The 11695-nt window shown below is 41.6% G+C and overlaps 1 protein-coding gene across 1 annotated transcript in view; it reads right to left on the minus strand.

The window, feature by feature from the left end:
* The window catches only part of LOC147023437 (CKLF-like MARVEL transmembrane domain-containing protein 4), a 22884-nt gene extending 13915 nt beyond the window's left edge, over positions 1-8969 (minus strand). The window contains exons 1-2 of the mRNA XM_085888855.1: positions 8768-8969; positions 574-658 (exon numbers count right to left, since the gene is read on the minus strand). The gene's annotated coding sequence lies outside the window, so the exon portion shown is untranslated. The remainder of the gene's footprint in view (positions 1-573; positions 659-8767) is intronic.
* Between the last annotated feature and the right edge of the window lie 2726 nt (positions 8970-11695).

Consider the following 11695-nt stretch of genomic DNA (forward strand, 5'->3'; position numbering starts at 1 on the left):
GTAACAATATAAAGGCCAGAGTCGAACTCCAGAGACGCCGAGTGGACCGCACATGCATCGGTGTGGTGTGGTTATATGTTTAATTAATCTATTTGCATGGTGGTGCATTTGCTTTGACAAGGGAATGTAATTATGCTGGAGGACAATCCTGTGGGTCAAATACCCAGCTCCTCACTTTAGATGGGGATGGCTCACAGTAAGGAGAATAAGAAAGCAGCCAGATGTATGCAACTATGCCTGGTGTTGGCTTAATGGTTTGGGTGATGGGCTTGGAATCCGAGGGTTCTGAGGTCAAATTCCACTTGGCTGTTGAATTAATAACAGGTGGGGTTGACTCAGCCTGTTATCCTTCTGAGGTTGGCAAAATGAGTACCAGCTTGCTGGTATGCTGTGTCAGAGTGGCGACCTGTCCAGGATTGTGCCCAATAGCCACGGAGACTGCTTAAGCAGCACCAACGCTCTGCACAGAGTACGGTCCCAATGGATGGATGGATGGATGGATGCAACTGATGAGATCCAACGAATTGGAGGTCGAAGGAAGGGCACTATTGGATGACTAGACCGCAAACCTACCTTCAAAATGAAGAGCCTGAAGAAAGAAGAGCACCATTAGATGACCTTGGCCATGGAGCACGAACTTCCAATGAAAATGAAGACCCTGAGGAAAGAAGAGCACAACTGGATGATCATAGTCAAAGCTCAAACTCCACATTTCACCTTGAAAATGTACATCCACAGGTAAGAAGAGAGTGCCTACAAGCTCATAACGCTAGGTCATCAAGAGTCCAAAAAAAGAACATCATCCCGATGGTTTAGAGCTGCTTTTAATGATGATCAATCCTTTGATCTTTCAATGGAACCACCTTCGGATAATGGTCAAATGGATCAAGTGTACAGGTATTGTCAGACATTAAAATGGAAATGTGAGGCTCTGGGATTGTGTTGTAGTGGAGGAAAAGGGAAATTAGATCTTCCACCTGAACTGCCAGAGCCATTAAATCAGCTGATGTCAGATACCCACTTCCTCAATAATATTATAAAGTACAACTGCTGATTCCAAATGACATCACTTGGTGCAGGGGACATTTGTCAAGAATTGTTAACATTCAAAATTGGAGGCTAGGTTTACCATCGTATTGAAACTAAGCAACATGTGAATAACAGAGGCCGAGTTCCATCAAGTTTGCTTTATCGATGATCATCTGGCATAAAAACAGTGACATTGTGCCACCATTTCTGGACTGCAATGTGACATCGTCTTTGAACTTCAAGAAATACTCCACTGGGAAATTTCTACGTCCAACAAATTTATACAAAAATTCCTACATCAAGACAAACATGGAAAATAAAAAGTCACATGAGCTAAGATTGGTCAGACAAAATTCCTGCTGGACAACATCCTGGAGCCTTCAGTGCACCAACTAAAAGTGACGCTGCTGTCATAACTGTTGACCATGATCAATGTTCATCCTGCAATATACTTCTGCAGAAAAGATCACCAAAGCAACCACCTGATATTGTAAATGAATTTCTCAAGGCCTGTGATGCATTACAATACCCACTCAGGAAAAATAAGAGCTGCGGAGATCGCTTTAAATCATAAGTGTGGAAACACCAGATAAAAATCAAGATCTTCAGCTTGATGAAATTGTTTCAAGCAACACGATTCATGAACCCTGTGGTCCACTGGATCAACACGCTTCCTGTACAAGTGAAAGAAAATACAAAATATAGTATCTAAGAGCAATTCTTCAAGAAACTCAAACCGGGAGAGGATGGTTACCCAAAATTTCGAAGATGGCGACTGGATGATGGAGGCTTCACCACAAAAAATTGAGCAAGGAGCACATGAGCTCACAATTGACAGCAAGTGGGTTGTTCCCTACTCTTCCTTTCTATCCAAGATATTTAAGTCACACATCAATGTCGAGTAGTGTCACTCTGTTGAAGCTATCAAGTACATCTGCAAATACTAAACAAGGGAAGTGACCAAGCAGTCTTCAGTGCACAAGCCCGGGAAAATGAAAATGAAACATATCAAACCGGCAGCGACATTTCCAGCAATGACGCAGCTTGGAGGATGTATGAGCTACCAATCCATGACTGGTCTCCTTTGGTGTTAAGGCTCAGCATTCACTTGTAAAATGGTCACCATGTTTACTCTGCCCCAGGTAATGCATTGGAAAGAGCTCAGACTCAACCTCACTCCTCTACATTGAATCCCTTCTTCGAACTGTACAGAAATTATGACAAGTCTCTTGCATTCAGAGGTCCCAAAGTACTCCACCTTGCAGCCAAACAAAACATGGGAAACACCTGTTACAAGGTATCCGTCGTCTGGAATTTCCTGGTATCAAGTCTTTGGATGCTCTTGGCCATGTTCGCACGATCAATCCCAAAGGTGAAATGGAAGCCTATTCTCTCAGTTTCCTGCTGCACAATGTAAGAGGACCCACTCCATATCAAGCTTTGTGGACAGTTGATGGTCAGCTTTGTGAAACATACCAAGAAGCCTACTGCCACATTGGTCTACTCAAAGGTGACAACCATTGAAATTAACTCATGGTTTAACTTTCACTGAGACCGTCAATAAAAACCACCAGATATTTTTGCAATTCATGTTGGTCAATTGTTAAATGGCACATCCAAAGCTTTTATTTTATGGAAAAAAATCACAAAGAAAGCATGGCTGAAGACATCCTTATGGAGACTAGAAGAAAGCAGATTAACACAAAGCCTATGAGACAATTTGAGATGATGGCTCAGAGAGATCAATCCGAATTGTATTTCCTTGAGGCATCTGGTGACATGGGAAAGTCATTCTTGATGAACCTGTTGCCTGCTCAAATTAGACAAATGTAAAGTGGGATAGCTTCGGTCTGCGCATCATCAGGAAATGTTGCAACATTGCTTACTGGTGGACAGACAGCACACTCAGCCCTGAAACTGCCATTGGATTTGTAAGTCTCAGAAAACCCCATTATATGACATCAGCAAGGAGATCCCAATTGGTAAGGTCCTCAAAGACTACAAACTCATTGTTTGGGATGAATACACAATGACCAACAAGAAAGGTTTTGAGGCAATAGACAGGAGATTGCGAGACATTCAAAATAAACCTATGTAGTAATAGGTGGTGCTCTGGTACTCCTATCACGTGATTTCTGTTAAACCTTGCCAGTTGTCAAATGTGGGACACATGCTGATGAGATCAAGACATGCCTCAAAAAAAATCTTATCTCTGGAAGCACACTCAAAAATAAATGCATCTTAAAACCAATGTGCTTGAAGTTCACTTGAAGAATGATCAAGAATCGGGACAATTTTCAGAACTTCTCATCAACATATTGGAAATGGTGAACTCGAAACTAATACAGAGAATGGACAGATCGCCATTCTTGAAGAATTGGGTATGGTTACTCCAGTAAAAGAAGAGCTCAAATATGCTGTTTACCCAGATCTTGAAAACTCCATCAATCAAGAGTGGCTGGCTTCGAGAGGACTGTACTTTCTCCAAGGAATGAACAAACCAATGCAGTCAATAAAAAAGACTCCTGCAAAAGTTTCTACCCAAAACATACAACTACATCAACAAGGTCCTCAATGAAAATGGGGCAACTGATTATATCCAAATGAATTCCTGAACTCACTCGGTCCTTCCCGATTCCCATCACTCAATTCTGAACTCAAAGTTTGCATGCCAATTAAGTGCCTTAGAAATATTGATCATCCACAATTAGTCAATGACACCATATTAGTTGTATAACAGTTAATGGAGCATTGTATTGAGGCTGCCATTATCAAGGGTCGATATAAAGGCCACAGTGTTTTTATTCCAAGATTGCCAAATAAAAAAAAAACTACAGCAGCACTTGTAGAGCACATAGTCTCACCAAGCACACTCATTCTGAACAAAAATACCATCGTTAACTGAACACGCCACTATTATGGCTCACCGCTATGATGGCCGATGTACCCATATCATCCATGCACCCTATTATGTCACATACATTGCCATTATCTGTCGCTTTATTATAAGGATATTTAACAACCACTTTTGTGCACATTAAAGCAAAATTGTGTCAATGAAGGTGAATATGAAAATATATATATATATATATATATATATATATATATATATATATATATATATATATATATATATATTAAACTTTATTCCCCATGGCTAGTCGATCATATTTATGAAGTTTTGCATTGATCTGTTAAGCAGTTTGGGAGATTTTTAAACGTTTTTATTTCCATTCCAATATGGCCGCCAGACCAGGTGACATCATAAATTTAATTCTTCACTCACATCGAACATAGATCAGATGTATGCATTTTCAGATGTTTCGGACAAGTATTTCGATTCAACCAATTGTGGTTGGAATACCACTTCACCGATGACATCATCGTTATTACCCGATATACCGAATGGGGAGTTGATGATATTTGCCAAGTTTCAATTTTTTTTGTGTAGCAGTTTCAGAGAGAAAGATATCCAAATTTTTTTCTTTAATCCAATATGGCTGCCATAACCATGTGACATGTCAGATTTATCAATAAAATATTCTCCATAGGGGAGTCTCTCCTCTGTTTATAGTTTTGCATCAACCGGACAAGACACGTTGCAATAGTCTCACAATCCCTTCGGGCCAAGACTAACGAGTTTTGACTTTCCCTTCCTTTTCACGAGGAGACAATTTCCTGTGAAACTTTGCTTCGTCATGACCATCAACAACAGTCAATGCCAATCTCTCAAAATTGTTGCTATTATCCTGGGGATGCCTTGCTTCTCTTATGGACAATTCTATGTTGGTTGCTCTAGAGTTGGCTCAAGAAAGATTTTTTTTCTCATTTATACACTTAATGGGAAGACAAGAAATGTACAAGGTGGCCACAATGTCTCGTCACCCCTTGCAAAAATTGTGATGTCTTATCATATGAGCTGATAACACTGGAGGGTTGGGTCACTGCGAATTGCTGAAAACACTCGGCATCTCAAGGAGATGGGGCTGGGCTACGCATCTACCTGGGAGATGGCCAGACAGAGGCCCCTGGAGTACCGGCGGAAAGTGGACACAGCGACGTGCTTCCCCGAGGCATGCTCCCACACCTGACCTGACTGGAGGGTTCTACAAGTTATACCACACACATTTCACATTTGCAGTACTCTTTTACTTTGTTACACATTTTACAGCATCTGACATAAGCCTTAAATGTTCAGTGGTTCAGTAGTTTTTTTTGAGTGTGCCTCCAGAGATAAGATAATTAGTCGTTGGCAGTGCCGGATTTAAGCATAAGCTAAATATGCTACAGCTTAGGGCCTCATAATCTGCAGGGGCCTCAAAAATGTGAGAATACGTGTAAAAATGTGTGAATGAGGACTAAAGAACTGCTACCTTGATGCGGGAAACCATCATGACAAAAAAAATCGCCATGCAGCCTTCCCAACGCAAGGCGGTGGTACTTCCTAGATTTGAAAATTATTTGTATTTTTCACTTTAAATGCCTTGCTATTAAATAATTAAAAGGTATATATGCTTTCAATTTTTGTGAGACCTTCTGGTGTAATTTTTTAACAAGGGGCCTCCAAGCTTTATACAGCTTTGGGCCTCACCAAGTCTAAATCCGGCACTGGTCGTTGGTTGATATCTCCATATACAGGTTTCAGAAAGTAGAATGGAGCCCTCCCAGGTCTCAAAGTATCCACCTCCGTATGAGTGTGTGTGTGTGTGTGTGTGTGTGTGTGTGTGTGTGTGTGTGTGTGTGTGTGTGTGTGTGTGTGTGTGTGTGTGTGTGTGTGTGTGTGTGTGTGTGTGTGTGTGAATTGTGGATTGGTATCTTCATATGTGAGTTTCAGAATGTGGAATGGAGTCCTCCCATGGTGGGCTCAGGGTATCCACCTTCATTTCGGTAAGGGGTCCCGATTCATGGACCAAGCTGTGAAGTTTTCTTTTCTCAAAATTTTGCGCCGAGAGCTCTCTTCACAATCATCACTGACAGCTTCCAACTGGAGTTCGTTTGAAATAATATTCCAAGGGATGGTTTTTAATATCTCTGTGAGGTTCTTTGTCATCATTCTCACAGCTACAACTATCACTGGAACAACTTTGGCTTTATTCAGTTTCCAGGATCTTTTCACTTCATTCTTGAGGTCTTGGTATTTGGTCATTTTCTTGATTTCTGCATTGTTTAGTCCAAAATCACTGGTATTAACACCTCAATTAGCAATGCCTTCTTCTCTCTTTTTTGTACCGAAGTATAATATCTGGTCGCAATGCTTTGTTTTCGATGTTTACACTCGATGGGATAATTAGGTCGTACGTGAGTGGTACTTTAATGTTTTCAGTGATTGCTTTTGGTTCATGTTCCCACACATTTTTTGAAACTGGGATATCAAAGTTTTTGCAGATATGCCAGTGGTTAACATTACAAACTTTGTTGTGTCGTCGTGTGTACATCTGTTCTGATACGAGTTGTTTTTTATTTATTTGTGTTCGATCATCAAGCATAACATATCACTCTCTTTGCGAACGCCACCTCCACCCCTCACCTTTCTATTTTTTTCCTCCCCCCACTCCCACTCCCACTCCCACTCTCTCTGTCTGTCTCCTTGCTCCTCCCTCCAAATATAATGCAGTACTTGTACTCTCTCTCTCTCTCTCTCTCTCTCTCTCTCTCTCTCTCTCTCTCTCTCTCTCTCTCTCTCTCTCTCTCTCTCTCTCTCTCTCTCTCTCTCTCTCTCTCTCTCTCTCTCTCTCTCTCTCTCTCTCTCTCTCTCTCTCTCTCTCTCTCTCTCTCTCTCTCTCTCTCTCTCTCTTTCTTTCTTTCCCCCTCTCTCGCAACCTCCCTCCTGCAGTGTATCGCAACGTTTCGTGAAGCATTGCTCTCCCCACCTCCACCCCCCCAACTTCCTCACTCTTCTCCCCTTCCTTGCTTCCCTTTCTTCACCCACTCCTCGCTTCTCCTCCCTCCTCTCCCTGCCCCTCCCTTCCCTCCATCCTATCTGCCTCCCCTCTCTCCCACCCTCCCTCCCCATATCTCTCTCCCTCTCTCTTTCTCCACTCCCCTCCCCTTCACACCCCACCAGCAAAGTGACGGGTTGTATTTGTGAGCATATAAATAATAGTGTCGATGGCTCAACTTACGTCGAGCTCATTGCAGCATGAGGTCAAAGTCCCACGATATCACGAGCAACTCAAACGAGGCATTCCGAATTAGTGGCAGTCGCACACACGTGGGTCATTTGGAGATGCATGAGGAATCTTAAGATTTTGAAACCAACGGGTTTATTTCTAGAACCGCAATCAATAATACATAAGAACCAGGGAGGATTTAATCATGACAGACGAGACGATGGTGGGTTGGGGTGGGGAAGAAAAGGAAAATACCCAATTGATAATAAATAAATAAATAAATAAATGTGTATAAATGGGTAGAATATATCTAAAGTACTAGGCGCCGCACTCCGGACTCAGTCACAGATGTGGAAGGGACAAAATCCGGGGGGACTCAGCTTTTTGGCAATGGGACGACCAGATGATGAGAAGGAATGAGAGGGCGAGCAGACAATGAGGCATCCAAACTATGGGGCGTCCAGATGATTGCAAGACGATGAGGAGATGACACACAGGCCCCGGGTGTATCCCACGATGAGGCTGAGTCTTTGGCTCTCCCACTCTCTCGCCGCAGGCAGGTCGGTGGTCTTTCTGTCTTCTCCAGTCCCCTCTCTGGCCTCGCCCTCCCTGCTTTGTCTGAGATATGCACCCCACCCCCCCCCCGCGCAATATTTCCGCAGGGCACTCAAGGTCCACCAGTCCTCTTTGATCCCACCTTTGGAACAAACTCCCACACACTCTTCAATCCCACTCTTCCCTCCAGGTCTTCAAAACAGCTGTTCACCACCATCTTTTATCTTCCCTCATCCAAAACCACAATCTTTTTACCCCCGGTAATCCACCCCAAATCCACCTCCTTCAAATTCCCTGCTTTCCTTCCTGAAAGTCCCTGTAGTGTCCATCTTGTATTCGCCATGTTCCCGCCCCATCCCTCTCCCTTCCACAGATCTCCTAATGTCTCTGTTCCCCACTGTTTTGTCCTTCCCTCTCCTGCCCCTCTTGTTCTCCTGCCCCCCTTGCTGTGCGTTTCTTTGTGTTAGCTCTCATACGAGCCTCGACAGTGTACACAAAAAAATTTAATATCTTGATAAATACGCATTGCGGTGATGTTGAAATCTACATGAGAATAAATGGGAATTTTTTTTTTTAAATGTTTCATTGTTTTCATTTTTGTTGCGGTTTAAGGAAAAGCACTAAACACTGACTATTTTTTTTTTTTGCTCATAACAAGTGATTTTTGCTCGTAATATACAATTCTGATTACGGTTTATGACTTCTCAATTTTCTAACGCATTATAAAGCATGATGTCCACCCTGATTAATGTCACTATGCACAGGCAAACACACAGTCACATACTTTTAAAATGAATCAGTCTCACCAGCCTGACAACGGAAAAGCCCTTTGTCCGTTTGAGGACACATTCCATGCTTTGTCTGGAACCAAAGTCATTGATTTATAATTATAACAAGGCAAGTCATGTGATGTCAGATCAAAATCGGTGCATAGAGACGCAACCGCTGTTCAATGGAAGGGTGGTGATTCACAGCGACCGAGTAGACCATTATCCGGATTCAAGACGTTTGCGTTTCTCATTCATACGGTCTCCCTTTGTCGATCCCTGTGTCCCCCCCCCCCCCATCCATACCTTTGATCATGGGTTCCCCCCGCTATAAGGGTACCCAGCACATCCACAGAGACATAAACTCATGTCCAAGAAACATGGTCCCTTTAGGTTGTCCGCACGTCTTGCACCGTCAGCACCAGATGCTGCACCCTCAAGTGTACAGCGGGCGAGACCCCTTTTCAGGCCGGACCATCTCGGGCACGGTCCAAATAGTGACCTTATAGCTCGGCAGATCCCCCTGGTGGCCGTGCCTGTGATCAGAAGAGGTTATCAAACGATTAACTCATTGCGACATCAACCAAAGTATATATGGACTCGCATTAGACCATGTGTCTGGAAAAGGGTCTTCACGTCGAGAGACCATTTATTTTGCTTTATTGCTATACCCTGACTTACGAGATGCTGGAATGCAAATGCTGTGGAAATAAACCAAGATAGTCTTTCGATAAATGTAGTAAATCACCAAGATGCGGTCTTCAATGCACATATTGCAATGCAAATCTGTTGGGGGAGGTCTTACAATGGAGAAAGGTCGAACCAGAGGGTTTTCACAGAACACATGAGTGGTCAATCGAGCTCTTCAACCTGAACGTGTCTCAACCTTAACGCCGAGCTTGGGTTAAAACTCAAATTAACGAATGGTAATCTGGGATGTCACGATGACGGAAACAACCAATGTCCCAATCAACCAGGGGTGGACTGACGGAATTCAAGACTCTCGAGCAAAATGGGTCTTTGAGCCACCGCGATAAAATTTTGGAATCAGACTTTGTGTGAAATAAAAGTTTCGGAAAACAAACATTTGTGACAGGTCGTGTTACAAAATAAACTCTTTGGATGATACTCAACTAAAATACTATATAGATTATATATATATATATATATATATATATATATATATATATATATATATATATATATATATATATATATATATATATATATATATATATATATATATATGTATAAACATACCATGGTGGATACTAACTGTATAGCAATGCATAGTATTGCATAATCACACCTTCCATGGATTGAGATATGAAAAATCATCCATTATTACAAAAAATTATATATATATATATATATATATATTTATATATATACAATGTCGAGGCTCGTATAAGAGCTAAAGAAAGTCATATAAACAAAATAAAGTCATGATGTCTTTTATCTGAAGATTTTGCCGAGAAAAACAAATGATCACTTTAGCCATCTATATATTACTAAAACTCTCAACTTGTACGTATATATGTGTGTATATATATATATATATATATATATATATATATATATATATATATATATGTGTGTATGTATGTATGTATGTATGTTCCTGTAATACAGTCAAAATGGTACACTATAGCACAAAAATTTTCGGGCCACCTTACTCACCATTCACCTGCGGTGTGCAGTATCAAGTTTCGCTCAAATCTGGCAACGAAAAACAATTATTAAAAAATCAATTCCCGATTCAGTCAAGTTTTGGTACGACGATGCAGAAAGCGCAAGGACAAACCATGGAGAATGTGTTGATATACCTCGAGAAACCGGTTGGCCGTTAGATGACTCCTTGGGCAAATGCTCAAATTTTCTTCAAGTTAAACTTTGACAACTAAATACTTTTTTTTTTCCATAAACCGCTGTCACAACGGGAACCCAACTGGTGGTTCACGGGTCGTCGAGTTTGATATAAATTTAATGAGATAGTGGGACGTTCGGACCGACCAGGTCAATTCGCACCCTCGTCTGCTGAACACTATTTCTCTGTAAGATTAATTATCAAAACATACGAGTGAAGATGGTTAATAATTTTTTGGGACAAAGAGGTTTCTTGTTTCCCAGTTTCTTGTAATGCACATTTATGGCTCATAACCATTTTCTGTAAAGTTTGAAACTGTAGTTTTAACAGTGGTAAATATTGTTTGTTTAAAGCAGGTAAAATATGATTAATATACAGTATTATGTTTAAATATCCGTTCTAAAATCACCTTCCCCTCCTATCTGAAAACAGAAACCTTTTTTTTGTACGGGGGTGGGGGGGGGGGGCTTGATGGCCTGGGCCCTCTGTTGATGTCCGAATGCTCAGTTTGTCCCTGCAAGAAAATATATATATATATATATATATATATATATATATATATATATATATATATATATATATATATATATATATATATATGAAAGTGGCTGAATTTCTCCATCTGTCTGTCCCACTGTTGTTGTTTCATATGTAGCTGTGGCTGCTGCTGCATCATTTCTGGAAGTACAGCTGTGCCGTTGATGCAATGCCCCTGTTACCAATAAGCTGGTACTCATTTTGCCAACCTCAGAAGGATGACAGGCTGACTTATTTCAACAGCACGACAGTGGCTCAAACTCAAGACCCTAAGACCTTAAGCCAGCCACCTTAACCCCTAAGCCAACACCAGGCTTGTCTGTCCCTCTCTCTGTCTGCCACGCTCTTTTCACTGGGAAGTCATTACGGCGTTATGTTTGGTACTAGGTTAGGCATCCATGGATGTGCACGTCATCCCGGCATCCAGCACTCAAGCCGTCCTGGCACTTCGCTGAACACCTTAACCCATTGACAGTATTTAACTCTATCTGATGTTCGCAGGCGACGGGCTGAATGCCAGACACTCGGCGTTGGGATGACAAATTCGGTAAGATGGCTTGACGTCTGGGATGCGTCTAACACGAGGTTAGGCCTTAATTACAGCAGTGTATTATTGATGACTCAAGGAGAAAACACGACTTCGAAATGATGGATGAATGCTAAATGAGGCCTCTTGCGCATGTGCAGTGTTTGTGATTTCAGTAACTCGGTTCTGCACTTTTAACCTGCCGTTTGCTTGTGCAAAATCTGTCATTCAAATCGTCTTTTAAAGATTTTCAGCATTTATAAACGGAAGAGTGGCAATTTCAAAATAGTTAACCATAATTGTT

Source organism: Eptatretus burgeri, chromosome 7 (assembly GCF_056783735.1).
Source record: "Eptatretus burgeri isolate ZD-2024b chromosome 7, Ebu_testis_v1, whole genome shotgun sequence".
NCBI lineage: Eukaryota > Metazoa > Chordata > Myxini > Myxiniformes > Myxinidae > Eptatretus > Eptatretus burgeri.